At 38.2% G+C, this 14,690-nt stretch overlaps 1 protein-coding gene and 1 non-coding gene across 2 annotated transcripts in view; both read right to left on the bottom strand.

The window, feature by feature from the left end:
* LOC133446926 (E3 ubiquitin-protein ligase TRIM21-like) overlaps nucleotides 1–13,010 on the bottom strand; it is a 28,453-nt gene extending 15,443 nt beyond the window's left edge. The window contains exon 1 of the mRNA XM_061725147.1: nucleotides 12,621–13,010. The gene's annotated coding sequence lies outside the window, so the exon portion shown is untranslated. The remainder of the gene's footprint in view (nucleotides 1–12,620) is intronic.
* On the bottom strand, nucleotides 10,934–11,007 carry trnat-agu (transfer RNA threonine (anticodon AGU)). The gene has a single exon. It is a non-coding gene; the product is annotated as a tRNA-Thr (tRNA).
* Nucleotides 13,011–14,690: the final 1,680 nt, after the last annotated feature.

Raw genomic sequence — 14,690 nt, 5'->3', positions numbered from 1 at the left:
ATTCATTCTTGTAGAATGACCTCATCAGGTGGTGGCGTTTCTCTTTACATTTTAGATCATTTTAACTTCAAGGAAAGAAAAGAGTTAAGTCAATATTTTGAAAATACTTCTGTGGAAGCTGTGTTTGTAGAAATTCCGTCTTTCTTACCCCTTGATGGCGGAAACGTCATAATTGGGTGCATTTACAGACCACCTGAGTCAGATCTGGCCATTTTTAATGATGCACTTTATCACACGCTTGAAATGATTTGCAAGGAGCGGAAAAAGTGTGTATTACTAGGTGACTTCAATGTTAATCTTCTCAATAGCAAGCAGTCAACTACTGTAGATTTTCTTAATGCTCTTTACTCTACTTATTTTTATCCTTCAATCCACAGACCTTCCAGAATAGCTTCTTCATCAGCCACACTCATTGATAATATCCTAATCAATTTTTTGAATCTTGAAATTACTTCTGGTCTGTTGTTAAATGATATTTCAGATCATCTCCCAGTTTTTCAAATAATTCATCTTAATGATAAAACGATTAGTAACAACTTGGTACAAGAGGAAATAAGATATCGCAAATATTCCAAAAGGAATGTGGAACTTTTCATATCTTCCATAAAGGATGTGTCATGGGATGTTGTTTTACGGCTGCAAGAAGTGGAGAAAGCTTACCAGTCATTTTTATTGCTTTTTAATCCTGTCTTTGAGAAATGCTTCCCAATGATTACTACTAAAAAAGAGAAAAGAAATCCTAAAGCAAATCCTTGGTTTACATCAGATTTAAGAAAACATTCTCTGCTAAAAAGGAAACTATATAAAAAATCTATTCTAAGTCCTACACCATTTAATGTGCAAACTTAAAAGGAATGTAAAAATACATTTACTCAATCTCTAAGGTATGCAAAAAAGAAATATTTTTCAGACAAATTTAACCAAGCATCTAGTGACATCAAGTCCACCTGGAGTGTCATTAATCAATTGTTAAAACGTAAAACACGTCAATTAACAGTCCCAGTTGAGGTGCTAGGAAATGAAGGTGCTCCTCTCAATGAGAGAGAAATTGCAAATGGCTTAAATGACTTCTTTGTAAATATTGGCCTTTCGCTGGCAGCGAACATAAATGATTCTCATGCAAAACCATCTAGTTTGATTAAGGGTCAGTTTTCTCCACTCTGCAGTTTTGATCCCCCGACCATTGCTGAAGTGAGGGGTATTGTCTTAAATTTAAAAAACTCTGCTGAAGGTCATGATGGGTTTAAAAGTAGTTTCATTAAAGAAATTATTGATTTTATTATTCAACCTTTAACTCATATTTTTGGTTTATCTTTACAATCTGGTGTGGTTCCACGTGATTTTAAAACAGCAAAAGTTTTGCCGTTACACAAATCGGGAGATTCTAATCACTTTAGCAATTATCGTCCTATATCAATACTTCCCTGTTTTTCTAAAATTCTCGAAAAACTTATTTATTCCAGAATTTCGGATCACCTTCTTCAGAACAACATCCTCTATTGCCACCAATATGGTTTCCGCAAGAAATACTCAACGGAACACGCCCTGCTACAGCTTGTCAACAATATCTCTTCTGCTCTAGAAGATGAGAAATATGTTCTTGGTGTTTTCTTAGATTTAACAAAAGCTTTCGATACAGTAAATCATGAGATTCTTGTCTCTAAACTTAAAAGATATGGCCTACAGGATGTTGCTCTCAAGTGGTTTTCAAACTATCTACAAGACAGAGAACAATATGTTTGCATCAATGGTTGCTATTCCATAAAGTTAAAAATATCAGTTGGGGTTCCACAGGGCTCGATACTTGGTCCTTTATTGTTTTTGATTTATATTAATGATTTAACCATGAACTGTAATACATTTCTTCCGATTTTATTTGCTGATGATACTAATCTCGTTGCCTCACACAGGGATTTAAATACCCTTGTCAATTATGTTAACAATGAATTATTGGATGTCTTCAAATGGTTTCAACTGAACAAGCTTACTCTTAATATAAAAAAATGCAACTTCATGATTTTTAGTAACAAAAACAAAACATTCCCCAAAGAAAAACCTAGAATTATAATCAATGGCTCTGAAATTTGCCAGGTTACTCATACCAAATTCTTGGGTGTCATTATCGATGATTGTTTAAATTGGAAACAACATATTGATACGGTATGCATGAAATCCATGAAGATGCTTGGTATTTTGAGAAAAGTTTGTCCTTTTGTTCTTCCTTCCTCTCATTTAACTCTCTATTATAGTTTAATCTTCCCTCATCTTAATTACTGCAACATTGTTTGGGCTTCGACACATTCAACATATATTAATAAATTATTGATTATTCAAAAAAGGTTTCTCAGAATTATATCACATGCAAACAGATATGAGCCATCTGCTCCCCTTTTCATTAAATATTCATTATTATCAGTCAATAAAATTAACATTTTCAAAACATGTTTATTTATATTCAAATTTAAAAATTATATTCAAGATCTTCCTTCTTCTTTTCATAATTTATTTTATGTTAATTCCGATATTCATTCTTATGCCACAAGGCACAAAGATGATTTTAATTTACCGTTTAGTAGAACATGGAAACATCAATCTTTCATCACTTACAGAGCCACTTGTGGAATTCACTCAATAAATCTCTTAAATCATCACCATCCTTGCCAATATTCAAAAAACATTTAAAGAACTTTCTTATTGTTTCATCTTTGTAATGTTCATTATTTGATCTGAGTTACATTTTCTTGTGTTTTTTTTGTTTTTTTTACTCTCCCTTGTGTAGCTTTGTTTTGTGTTTTATTCATATATGGAAAGGATTCTATATAAGCCACCAGGCTTCTTCCTTTCCTTGCATGTTATTTCATTGTTTTTCATTTTTTTGTTCATATATGTCTTATATTGCTAAATAAATAAACTAAACTAAACTAAACTAAACTAAACATATCTTCTTCAATGGAATTAATGACATCATAACTTGATGACATCATATCTTCTTCAATGGAATTAATGACATCATAACTTGATGACATCATATCTTCTTCAATGGAATTAATGACATCATAACTTGATGACATCATATCTTCTTCAATGGAATTGATGACCATATTATTTGGGGTTTTTTGGTTTAGTTTTTACTTCATAACAGTGATGATGTCATAGAAAAAAAAGAAAGCAGACTTTTAATCACTTTAAATTACAAAATAGTGAATAAGAGAATGATGACTGTAATAAAACACATCTTACAGGGTTTTTAGCTGTGATTTCACCTGATAAGTCTGGAAACCGCCGCAGACAACAGTGATGTCACAGTCATGTATTGATCATTGATGTGTACAGTCATCTGACAATGATGGCAGGATGAAAACGTCCAATCATGTGCTAACAGTGGAATGATGATCTTCAGCAGTTTCTATTCTGGCTCAGAGGCCAGGGCTTTATGCTCTTATACACTTTCTAAACCCACGCTGACATTTGTGGAAATGCCTGTAAAACCCTTCGTGAAGCTTCCTTAAAACAAGTCCAGAAAAAGCCATTAAAGGTAAAACAGAGACTTGCTTGGGTAAATGAAATCAGACTTAACTCTAGCAGTTAAATATAAAAACACAGCAGCTCAGGAGAGCAGTATTATATATGTAGTGGATATGGGTAAATGAAACAGTATGTATGGATATGAATTAAAAGAAAAAAGTATATATGGTATTATAATAGTATATATAGTATAAGGTCATATATGAGGTGTACAACATTATTGACATCTCACCCAGAATGAAGCAGATCCAAGTCGTACAGTGAGATGTTTTTTATTCTGTTTTCCATTCATGTGTCCTCTGCCATTGTTGTAGGTTTTTAAAAATGATTATTGAAAATAACTGCAACAAAAAACAAACATAGTTATTAAAAATAAAAACATGAATGTACAGTATCCAGGGAGAAATTTCCAATTAAGATTATAACCAAAGCACAAATGAGTTATAAATAAAGGTTTACTTTAGCCTCATGGATAGTGTTTGGCAGGGTTTTATCTGTGGATCAGTGTGATACAGGTGATACACTCTGATTTAGAATTTAATTATTAGATAAACTAGTTTCAACATCTGGGAGCTAATTTGGGGTTATTGGTATTTGGCTGTAAATTATTCCTTGCTATTACAATTATCTCTTTTATTATGTATTTAATTATTATTGTATTGTATATTATACATTTATTATTCTATGTTTATTAATATCATTCTGAATGGTACCTGGTCCTTTGGTATTTAGTTGTGATGTTACATTCATTCAATGGGATCCCTGGCCATTCACCTTTATTATCTCAGTGTCAAACATGCAATGCCCTTAGTCTTCCACTAGAGGGAAGCTCTTGATCAATTTTTGTTAAATTTGTTTCACTGGCCACCAGAGGGGCCCAGATCAATTCAAATGTATACTTTATTTCTCCACCAGATGTTAAAGTTAAAAGTTAAAAAGTTCAAATAGAATGGAAAATCTCGACGAGAGGGAGGCAAAGCAAATTTCAATGCAGTAGTTTTATATCTGCACTAGAGAATCTAAGGTTTATCAGCTCAGTCACCTGGAGAAACAGGGGAGCTACGTGAGGATGCTCTTCGTCGACTTCAGCTCAGCCTTCAATACTATAATACCGGACATTCTAATCCCCAAGCTATCCACCCTGGGGCTCCCACCATCCACCTGCTCCTGGATCAAAGACTTTCTGGTGAACCGACCCCAGCGCGTGAAGCTCGGTCCTCACCTCTCCTCCTCCGCACTCTCAGCACCCTCTCCTCAGGGCTGTGTGCTGAGCCCACTTCTGTACTCGCTCTACACATCGGACTGCAGCCCCGCCCACCCAGAGAACGTCATTGTCAAGTTTGCCGATGACACAACGGTGGTGGGGCTGATCACAGGGGGAAACGAGGCGGCCTACAGAGATGAGGTCCTTAAACTTGGTGAGTGGTGCACACTGAATAACCTGGCACTGAACACCACCAAAACCAAGGAGCTCATCCTGGATTTCAGGCGGAACCGAGCCGCCCCCGTCCCCCTGTAAGTCAACGGTGAATGTGTGGAGCAAGTGCAGTCCTTCAAGTTCCTGGGCGTCCACATCACTGCAGACCTCTCCTGGTCTGTCAACACCACTGCACTGGTTAAGAAGGCTCAGCAGCGGCTGCACTTCCTGAGGGTGCTCAGGAAGGTGAACTTGAACACACAGCTGCTGGTGGCCTTCTACCGCTCCACCATAGAGAGCCTGCTGACCCATGCCGTGACAGTGTGGCACTCCAGCTGCACAGAAGCAGACAGGAAGAGGCTGCAGAGGGTGGCAAACACAGCACGGAAGATCATCGGCTGCCCTCTGCCCTCTCTGCCATCCCTGTCCGACATCTACAGCTCCCGCTGCCTCAGCAGGGCAAGGAACATTTTAAAGGACAACACCCACCCTGGTTTCCACTTTTTCGACCTGTTGCCCTCTGGGAGGCGCTTCAGGTCCTTACGAACCCGTACAAAAAGATTCAGGGACAGCTTCTTCCCCAAAGCTGTGAACTTTCTCAACCTATAAGCTACCTCATATATTTCTGTGCAATATTTTCTACCTTCTATCCACAATATGCCAATATTCTACTATCTATGTGCAATACTCCCATCCTTTCAAGGGAGTATTTCCCACCCATTCATGTACATTTTTATCCTCCCATTCACTCTTGTTTATAGTGTGTATATATATATACTTATGTTTCTTGTTTACATTGTCTTTGCATGTGTGCACTTTGACGGAGCTGCTGCCTAATTTCACTGTACCTGTACAATGATAATAAAGGCTTTCTATTCTATTCTATTTCTATTCAAGATCAAACTGTGGGGAAATACATCCCAGGAGTCAGAGGAGGAATACGGGAGGCAGATTAGGTGATTTTCTCAGGATGTTGTATCCAGAGATTGGATGCAGGAGAGAAGTGGAAGAGAGCCGAGAGGCCGGACCAACTGGAGCTCCCAGCAAGGCAAGGCCAGGCAGGTTTACTGGTCAAGCCCATTTCAGTCAGTAAACGTTTGATGGAAAACATTGACATACAAGGTTTGTAACCTACGGAGCCCCTAAAGGGACACGGATTTTTTTTTATATATAATGAGTTGTTTTTTTTTATAGTGAGTTTTAAGCGTGCGCGTGAAACCTTTACGCGTGCGCGTAAAACCTTTTAAGTGAGCACGTAAAGTTGTTTACTTGCAAGCAAAGTGAGTCCCAGGTTAAAATATAGCTCAGCTAAATCCTGTAATGTCATTTCCATTCATAAACAGAGCAGGAGCAACTGGAGGGTCTCCTGTTCCAGCAAAACTCCCATCATGTACTTGTTTTTACGCGCTCACGTAGAACAACTTTTAGGCGCTCACTTGTAAGTTTTGCGAGAGCGCGTGAAAGTTTTTAGCGAGTGCATAAACGTTTTACGTAAACAACTTTGCGTGCTCACTTAAAGGTTTTACGCGCGCGCGTAAAGGTTTCACGCGCACGCTTAAAACTCATTATATAAAAAAAAAAAATCCGTGTCCCTTTAGGGGCTCCGTAGTAACCGACTGAGATCAGGGTTTGTTTTTTTTATGTATTTTTTCCTTTTTTAAATCATTCATTCAGGATTCCCTCCATCATCTGTTGACCTTCAGCGTCTGCGTCGGACAACTCTCCTGCGTCTGCGGGCGACGCGGGTCCTACGGACTCTCCGGCGCCTGCGGACGGGGCGAGAGCTCTGTCTGCGTCTGCGTGGCATTGTCAAAAGATGTGATGAGAACTAGTAAGAAGGAGTTCTATTTATAAACTCTGTTACAAGCTTGTTGATGGAATGGAATGTTCATTGAATTGATGACATCATATCTTCTTCAATGGAATTAATGACATCATAACTTGATGACATCATATCTTCTTCAATGGAATTGATGACATCATAACTTGATGACATCATATCTTCTTCAATGGAATTGATGACATCATAACTTGATGACATCATATCTTCTTCAATGGAATTGATGACCATATTATTTGGGGTTTTTGGTTTAGTTTTTACTTCATAACAGTGATTGTGTCATAGAAAAAAGGGAAAGCAGACTTTTAATTACTTTAAATTACAAAATAGTGAATAAGAGAATGATGAAATTTGTGGAAATGTCTGTAAAACCCTTCATGAATCTTCCTTAAAACAAGTCCAGAAAAAGCCATTAAAGGTAAAACAGAGACTTGCTTGGGTAAATGAAATCAGACTTAACTCTAGCAGTTAAATATAAAAACACAGCAGCTCAGGAGAGCAGTATTATATATGTAGTGGATATGGGTAAATGAAACAGTATGTATGGATATGAATTAAAAGAAAAAAGTATATATGTTATTATAATAGTATATATAGTATAAGGTCATATATGAGGTGTACAACATTATTGACATCTCACCCAGAATGAAGCAGATCCAAGTCGTACAGTGAGATGTTTTTGATTCTGTTTTCCATTCATGTGTCCTCTGCCATTGTTGTAGGTTTATAAAATGATTATTGGAAATAACTGCAACAAAAAACAAACATAGTTATTAAAAATAAAAACATTAATGTACAGTATCCAGGGAGAAATTTCCAATGAAAGAAACGAAACCAAGCGTCGATTGATGAAAAACTGGAAAAATGGGATGAGCCTGGATGGAGGAAAAACTGGAAAAATATATCCAGCTGCTGTTGTTAAATCGATCAGTTACAGTAATTATCCTATGTACTTTTTTAAATTGATTATTGACAATAAAGAAGAAAAGAAACGAAAAAAAAGCTAAAATTACCGGACTTTTACATAAAACTCAAAAACTCTAAAACTCAAATCAAGAAGATTCTAAGCTGAAGGTGAATAACTAACTGACTCGGTCCAGAGGAATATTTACAGATAAATATACTGCTGGTGACGTCATAAAGGATCAAAGGAGGAGAGAATTCCACCGTCATATCAACCTACGTCATATCAACCTACGTCATATATCAAATGTACTATTGCAACAGATATAATGAAGTCTTATTTTTGAAAATAACTAATAAATGCATTTTTGAAAAAGTGTTTTTCTACTGGCACTCCAAGAAACAGGTTATAAAGTTTCATTTCCGTTATTTTAAGTTGTCGTTTCGGACTACTTTTATGAGACGCCCCACTTCACTCCCACATGTTCACCAGGGGTTGGTGTCACATTGTGAGTGTCTAAAATAAGAGGCTGTGAACGGGTGAATAGGAAAAAGGATACACTTTGCAGAGCTTATAAGTGGCTGAACTAAAGAAATAAACTATAGGAGCGCCATCCATTTATTTTAAGGAGTAACTCGGTCGTCAAAGGAAAGCATACGGATGTTTGTGTTGTTCAGTTATGATGAAACAAACACAAACGTGACAGTACACTCGGTAAGTGCGTATAGAAGACAGTTGTGATGCCGCAGCTGCCGCTTACGACCATACCGCCATGAACCAGCAGAGGGCGCTGTTGCTACGTTTGGGAACATGTGCACATTCATCCTCGTTTGCAGCAAATCAGCTCCAGCTTCAGACGCGTAGCGTTCAAATGCTCTTTCATGGAGCCTTGGAACGTCATCAAAGACATGTGACGTCTTTGATGACGTCACGAAGAATAGTGGAAGAGGAAGCACACGTAATAGCACACATTAGAGTGAAGATGTATTTCTTTTCTTGTTATTATAAACAACACCAGAAAACCAGACACACACAGCTGTTTAAAAGCACAGCAGAAGTAGTGAAATTATTTTGCCACAGGACCATGAAAATATTATAACTGTAATGGCAATCTAACAACAAAAAGTTCCATGTGAGGGAATCTGAAGACATTTCCAACTCATGCTGGTTCCAAAAAAAGTGGTCCGACAGGGAGCTGATTCAACACTTTATTTTACATGTGCAAAGTTTCAAAAAACAACACCTACAATACCCGGGTGCTGAATGAGAGGTTAAAAAACAAGCTCGTGTATTATCAAAAACAACACATTATGCACTGAGTTGATGTGAAGATGTCTTCCAGCTCAGGATGAAACATTTTACCAAGCATTCTTATGAGTTATTCCCATTGATTTTAAAACTCTAATACCAATCCAATAACGCATGATCTTGCTATCTAATCATTACATTTTAGCACACAGAAGTTGTCGTGGATGACACTGTATTTAAATTTTGACCAAAAAAACCAAACGCCAGCTTTTCTTCTTGTACGAATGAGTTCCAATTGCTTTCAGTGATATTGATTTAACACATGCATTGGTATCTATAGTTGTGTTCACACTGCCAGCTCAATATGCAATAACTAGCATACAGCTTGTTGAGCTGCATGTAATTCTACTGGGGCAAAAGATGATGCATACTGTCTGACTCTGTTACAAGATCTGCCCTGGTGCTCTCAGATGTCTGCCGTCTTCATTGCATCCCGGTCTGAAGGAGGAAGCTTGAAACTGTGAAATCTGACTGGATCACTGACTGGACTGTCGTTGGCACAACAGCTGATGATGTGCAACAAAAGCTTTATTCAACTGGACTCAGTGTCAGTGAGAGTCTTCCTGGAGCACAGGCGTGGGAGGTGGCTTTGTTGGAGTAAAAGGCATCAGGCACACCTGCTGGATTTAAAAAACAATAAGGAAAAATTGCAAAAGGTTTAATTTGTAGAATCGGTATAGAACGTTGTGTGTGAGAGTTGAATGCAAGCGATTGATTTGTTGATGACAATACTGTAAAAGTGCTTATTTGTTGGAGTTGAAGTGCCCTAAGCGCGTGCAAAAAGCTGTAGGATCTGAGTGGTCACTGTTACCACATAAGAACTGTAAGTCTGACTTTGTTTGCTGTCCCTGACATAAATAAACTATTACCATCTCTGCCAATTGAAAAACCTGCTGGAACAGACAAGCTAGATGGTAAACTGCTACGACTTGCTGCAGCTTACATATCAACTCCGATTGTCACATCTTTAATAGATGTTTTACTAACGGGGTCCGACCAAGAATTTGGAAAGAGGCTAAGATAATTCCAATACCAAAGGACAATAAATCTAACTTCACAGCCGTCCAATAAGCATACTTCCTGTCTTAAGCAAATTATTAGAAAAGATAGTTTTTAATCCAATCCAAAATAATTTTATCATAAATAATCTGATCACAAGTTCACAGCATGCATACAGAGAGTGTCATTCAACCACCACAGCTCTAGCCCAGCTAACTGATTAGTACTGAAAGTACTTGATGGAACATCCATCCATTATCTATACCCGCTATATTCTTCTCAGGGTCACGGGGGTCTGCTGGAGCCTATCCCAGCTAATATTCAGGTGAGAGACAGACCCCTGGACAGGTCAAAACACAATATTTATAATCTGAAACTTTCAACGATAACCAGAGTTTCAGTGGTAAACAGTTTGGCCAGTATGGGGACTGACCCCATGACCTTGGTGTTATTAGCACCAGAATCTGACGTTCTGAGCTACCCGGCCTTCGTGGAGAGTGTTTCTTTTTCGTATGTATGTATGTGCATGTTTGATCCAGGCCTGGTTTACAACATCTTGAGTTACATGCACAGTCTCCCAAACCAAGTAGAGACCTTTTTAAGTGAGGTCAAACTTGGAAAGTAACTGACTGTCAGACACACCACGTAAAGAAATACACATTTGTTCTAGAAGAATTGGAGGAGTACCCCACCTTGTGGCACGAGTGAAGAACAGCAAAGCATTAAAATGACTAAGAACCAGACATTACCTCCCTCTCAAGCAGTCCACATCTCTTAGTAGAACTTTAAGACTGGAATGTGTGAATTAACATTGAACATTAACATTCAATGTGCCTTTTTTTTAAGCTACATGTCATTTTTCCATTTCACCACCATGGTTGAACCATGAATGAATGAGACATGTATAATCTTTTTCTCATCCAAAGACAGATGAGTTTAGAGGCTCTGCTGGGATTTGAACCCAGGATCTCCTGTTTACTAGACAGGTGCTTTGACCAACTAAGCCACAGGGCCTCCACAACCTCTCACTTACCTCGTCTCAGACATCAAAACAGTGAGACCTTTAGAGGTGTGACATGCTGGAATGAGAAGCAGAAGACATTGGTGGACCACACGTCCTAAAGGACAAGGATCTGACTTTGGATAAGAAGGTTGAGAGTTTTAGTCCCTCTGTGGTTAAAGAGACTTGAGACAGTAAGTTCTAGTGTCCTACCTCACATTCACTCTTTACAGGTAGAAAAGGATTCCCTCCATCATCTGTTGACCTTCAGCGTCTGCGTCGGACAACTCTCCTGCGTCTGCGGGCGACGCGGGTCCTACGGACTCTCCGGCGCCTGCGGACGGGGCGAGAGCTCTGTCTGCGTCTGCGTGGCATTGTCAAAAGATGTGATGAGAACTAGTAAGAAGGAGTTCTATTTATAAACTCTGTTACAAGCTTGTTGATGGAATGGAATGTTCATGGAATTGATGACATCATATCTTCTTCAATGGAATTAATGACATCATAACTTGATGACATCATATCTTCTTCAATGGAATTGATGACATCATAACTTGATGACATCATATCTTCTTCAATGGAATTGATGACATCATAACTTGATGACATCATATCTTCTTCAATGGAATTAATGACATCATAACATGATGACATCATATCTTCTTCAATGGAATTAATGACATCATAACTTGATGACATCATAACTTGATGACATCATATCTTCTTCAATGGAATTAATGACATCATAACTTGATGACATCATATCTTCTTCAATGGAATTGATGACCATATTATTTGGGGTTTTTTGGTTTAGTTTTTACTTCATAACAGTGATGAAGTCATAGAAAAAAAAAGAAAGCAGACTTTTAATGACTTTAAATTACAAAATAGTGAATAAGAGAATGATGACTGTAATAAAACACATCGTACAGGGTTTTTAGCTGTGATTTCACCTGATAAGTCTGGAAACCGCCGCAGACAACAGTGATGTCACAGTCATGTATTGATCATTGATGTGTACAGTCATCTGACAATGATGGCAGGATGAAAACGTCCAATCATGTGCTAACAGTGGAATGATGATCTTCAGCAGTTTCTATTCTGGCTCAGAGGCCAGGGCTTTATGCTCTTATACACTTTCTGAACCCACGCTGACATTTGTGGAAATGCCTGTAAAACCCTTCGTGAAGCTTCCTTAAAACAAGTCCAGAAAAAGCCATTAAAGGTAAAACAGAGACTTGCTTGCTTGCAGATCTCAGGTTGCTGCCAGCAGACATGTTGGATCTCTGGAAACAAAAGTAAAAGTGTGAAGCATCAAAGCTGCAATAATGAAATGAAGAAGTGAAAAACAACGAGAGTTAAGGAAACAGAACAAAGAATGTCATGAATCCTCAGAGAAAACACCCGTCTGACAATAAAAGGAGGAACGTTTCATCAACACAAGTTTAGATTATTAATGTCACGACTCCAGAATAATGAACTATTTCATGTGAATCATTTTCCTCTAAATGTTCCTGTTCTTTGACCAGAGTCAGATTGAGTTTTCCAGAATAACATTTAGTAAACTGAGTTGAAGTTTTGTCGTCCCGCTGACACAAACACAGTAAATGTTTTCTTCTGTACTTACCAGTGTTTCAGAGACTCTGCTGTGTTGTGGAGGAAAACCCGATGGACTCGCTTAACCTTCTTTCAGAGACGAACAGGAATCTTCTGGACTGGATTTCTGCTCCGTCACACTTGAACTTTCCTCCCTCCTCCCTCTGCTCTGGTTCCTTCCTGTGATTGTGTGTGTTGAGTGTATTGTCAAACAGCAGAGTTGATGTGATGAATAAGACGGTGTAATGAAAATTTCCAAAAAGTTTGCCTATTTCCAAAGCTTCTTCATTACTTCACAGGTGGGGCAGGAGTGAACCAACACAGACCCAAATGACTAAATTCCAGGCAGTGGCAGTTGCAGTAAGTTGGTGGTTTATTGAAGAAAAGGTTAACATACCAGTTTTCTGTTGCAGGCACAGCTCTGTTCTGTTTGTCTTTGTGATCTGTTGGGCGTCTGGTGAGAACTGTTTGACTTCCTCTTCCTGTTTCCTATACTTCTATATATGGTGAACTCTAATCACAACCACCTAGTGTCTAAATGATGTAACCACAACCCAATAATTAAATTAACTGTCAACAATAAACAGAAATGGCTCCTACACACCGGCCCCTCATTGTCTTAAAAGGGGACCTATTATGGCATTTAATGTATATTTTAAACAGGCCTTGAATGTCTTAAAAACAATTTAAAGGTATCGTGACATGCATGGGCGCAATTTCCACTGGGGACAGGGGGGACATGTCCCCCCCACTTTTCAAAATCATGTTTTTGTCCCCCCCACTTTTTATAGTTAAAAACTAACGGTAGTGTAACCCGCTAGGTGCAACAGGGTTAATAATGAATGGGCTAGTACTAGGTTCGTAGAGGAGGGTTTGAAGGAAAACGACAACCACAATGAATAAATGGAGCCACAAGGTAGTTTAAATGGAAAATGAACTGTATTCATGTGAAAAGGTTGTATCAAAATAAAATAACAAATCCAGTAATATTCAACTGATCTTCAAATATAAATAAATAAAAAACAGAAATTGTCCGTACAAATAATTGTACAGTAATGTCCTTTGAAATGTTCCTTTTCGCGGAAACGTTCCTTTAAATCAAAAAATGTTCCTTTAGGGTGGAAAAAAACTGCAGCGCGCGATAGTTCAGAGTCAAGTCAAGTCAGGGGATTTGTAACAGTCAGGGCTCAATAGTCAAGGGTATGTGCAGTGGTCCTACCACAACACACTCAATTAAGGCTGGAAGGCTGGCTGTCCTCCTCGGCTCAGGTGCTCGTTCTCTGCTCCTTGGGTTAGGAGTGTTTCCAGTGGCTCGCCATCTCCGTCCACGAGGAGAATCCAGATCCACATCAAGTTCTGAGGGTTCTCAAAAACCTAGCCTGTATAAAAACAGGACTATTACTACTTTCAAATCATCAACTTTGTATTATGGCCATATCCAAATCTCATCACACACTACTGGAACACAGTAACGATTAGATGAATAATCTTTTTTTTTAACTGTACAGTTCTCTTTTTTCCTCAAGGTAAGTACCTCAGTAGTTTGCCATGAATTATGGTATTTTTGTATCTGTTTACCAGATTAAATAAAATGAATTTCAACACTGTTTAACCATGAACTGAAAATAACAAAATGTACCTTTAACACACATTAAAATAATACATTCAAGACTTCAGAGTATCTGCCTTGTTATGAATTAACTCCTTTAGCAGGCTTTAACACATACCTCATAACAGTGCATCTCAGAATAAAACAGAAAATACACACACAGAACAGCAAAATAAATTGCAAACCTCATTGTTCATCAGATAATCCGAGCAAAATAAGAGCTTTGCCTCTTAACACACACACACTGAAAAGTAGTTGTAAGTCACGTTCATGTATTTACAAATTCTCCGCCATTTCATGGACTGATAAAACATGTAGCAGCGCGGCTGTTAGCATTCGCTGTTAGCATTCGCTAGCTAGCGCGAGCTAGCTCAGGTAACTCACCAGGTCCCTTGCCGAAAACAACTAACAGGTCTTCAAACACTGCTCCGCTTCCGGAAGGTATATTTTCAGAGTTCTTCTGTGCTCCTAAGTGAGTTAATAACCGTTTTT

The sequence above is a fragment of the Cololabis saira genome, chromosome 1 (assembly GCF_033807715.1).
Source record: "Cololabis saira isolate AMF1-May2022 chromosome 1, fColSai1.1, whole genome shotgun sequence".
NCBI lineage: Eukaryota > Metazoa > Chordata > Actinopteri > Beloniformes > Belonidae > Cololabis > Cololabis saira.
The sequence above is the reverse complement of the archived record's forward strand: the minus strand, read 5'-3'. Positions and strand labels throughout refer to the sequence as shown.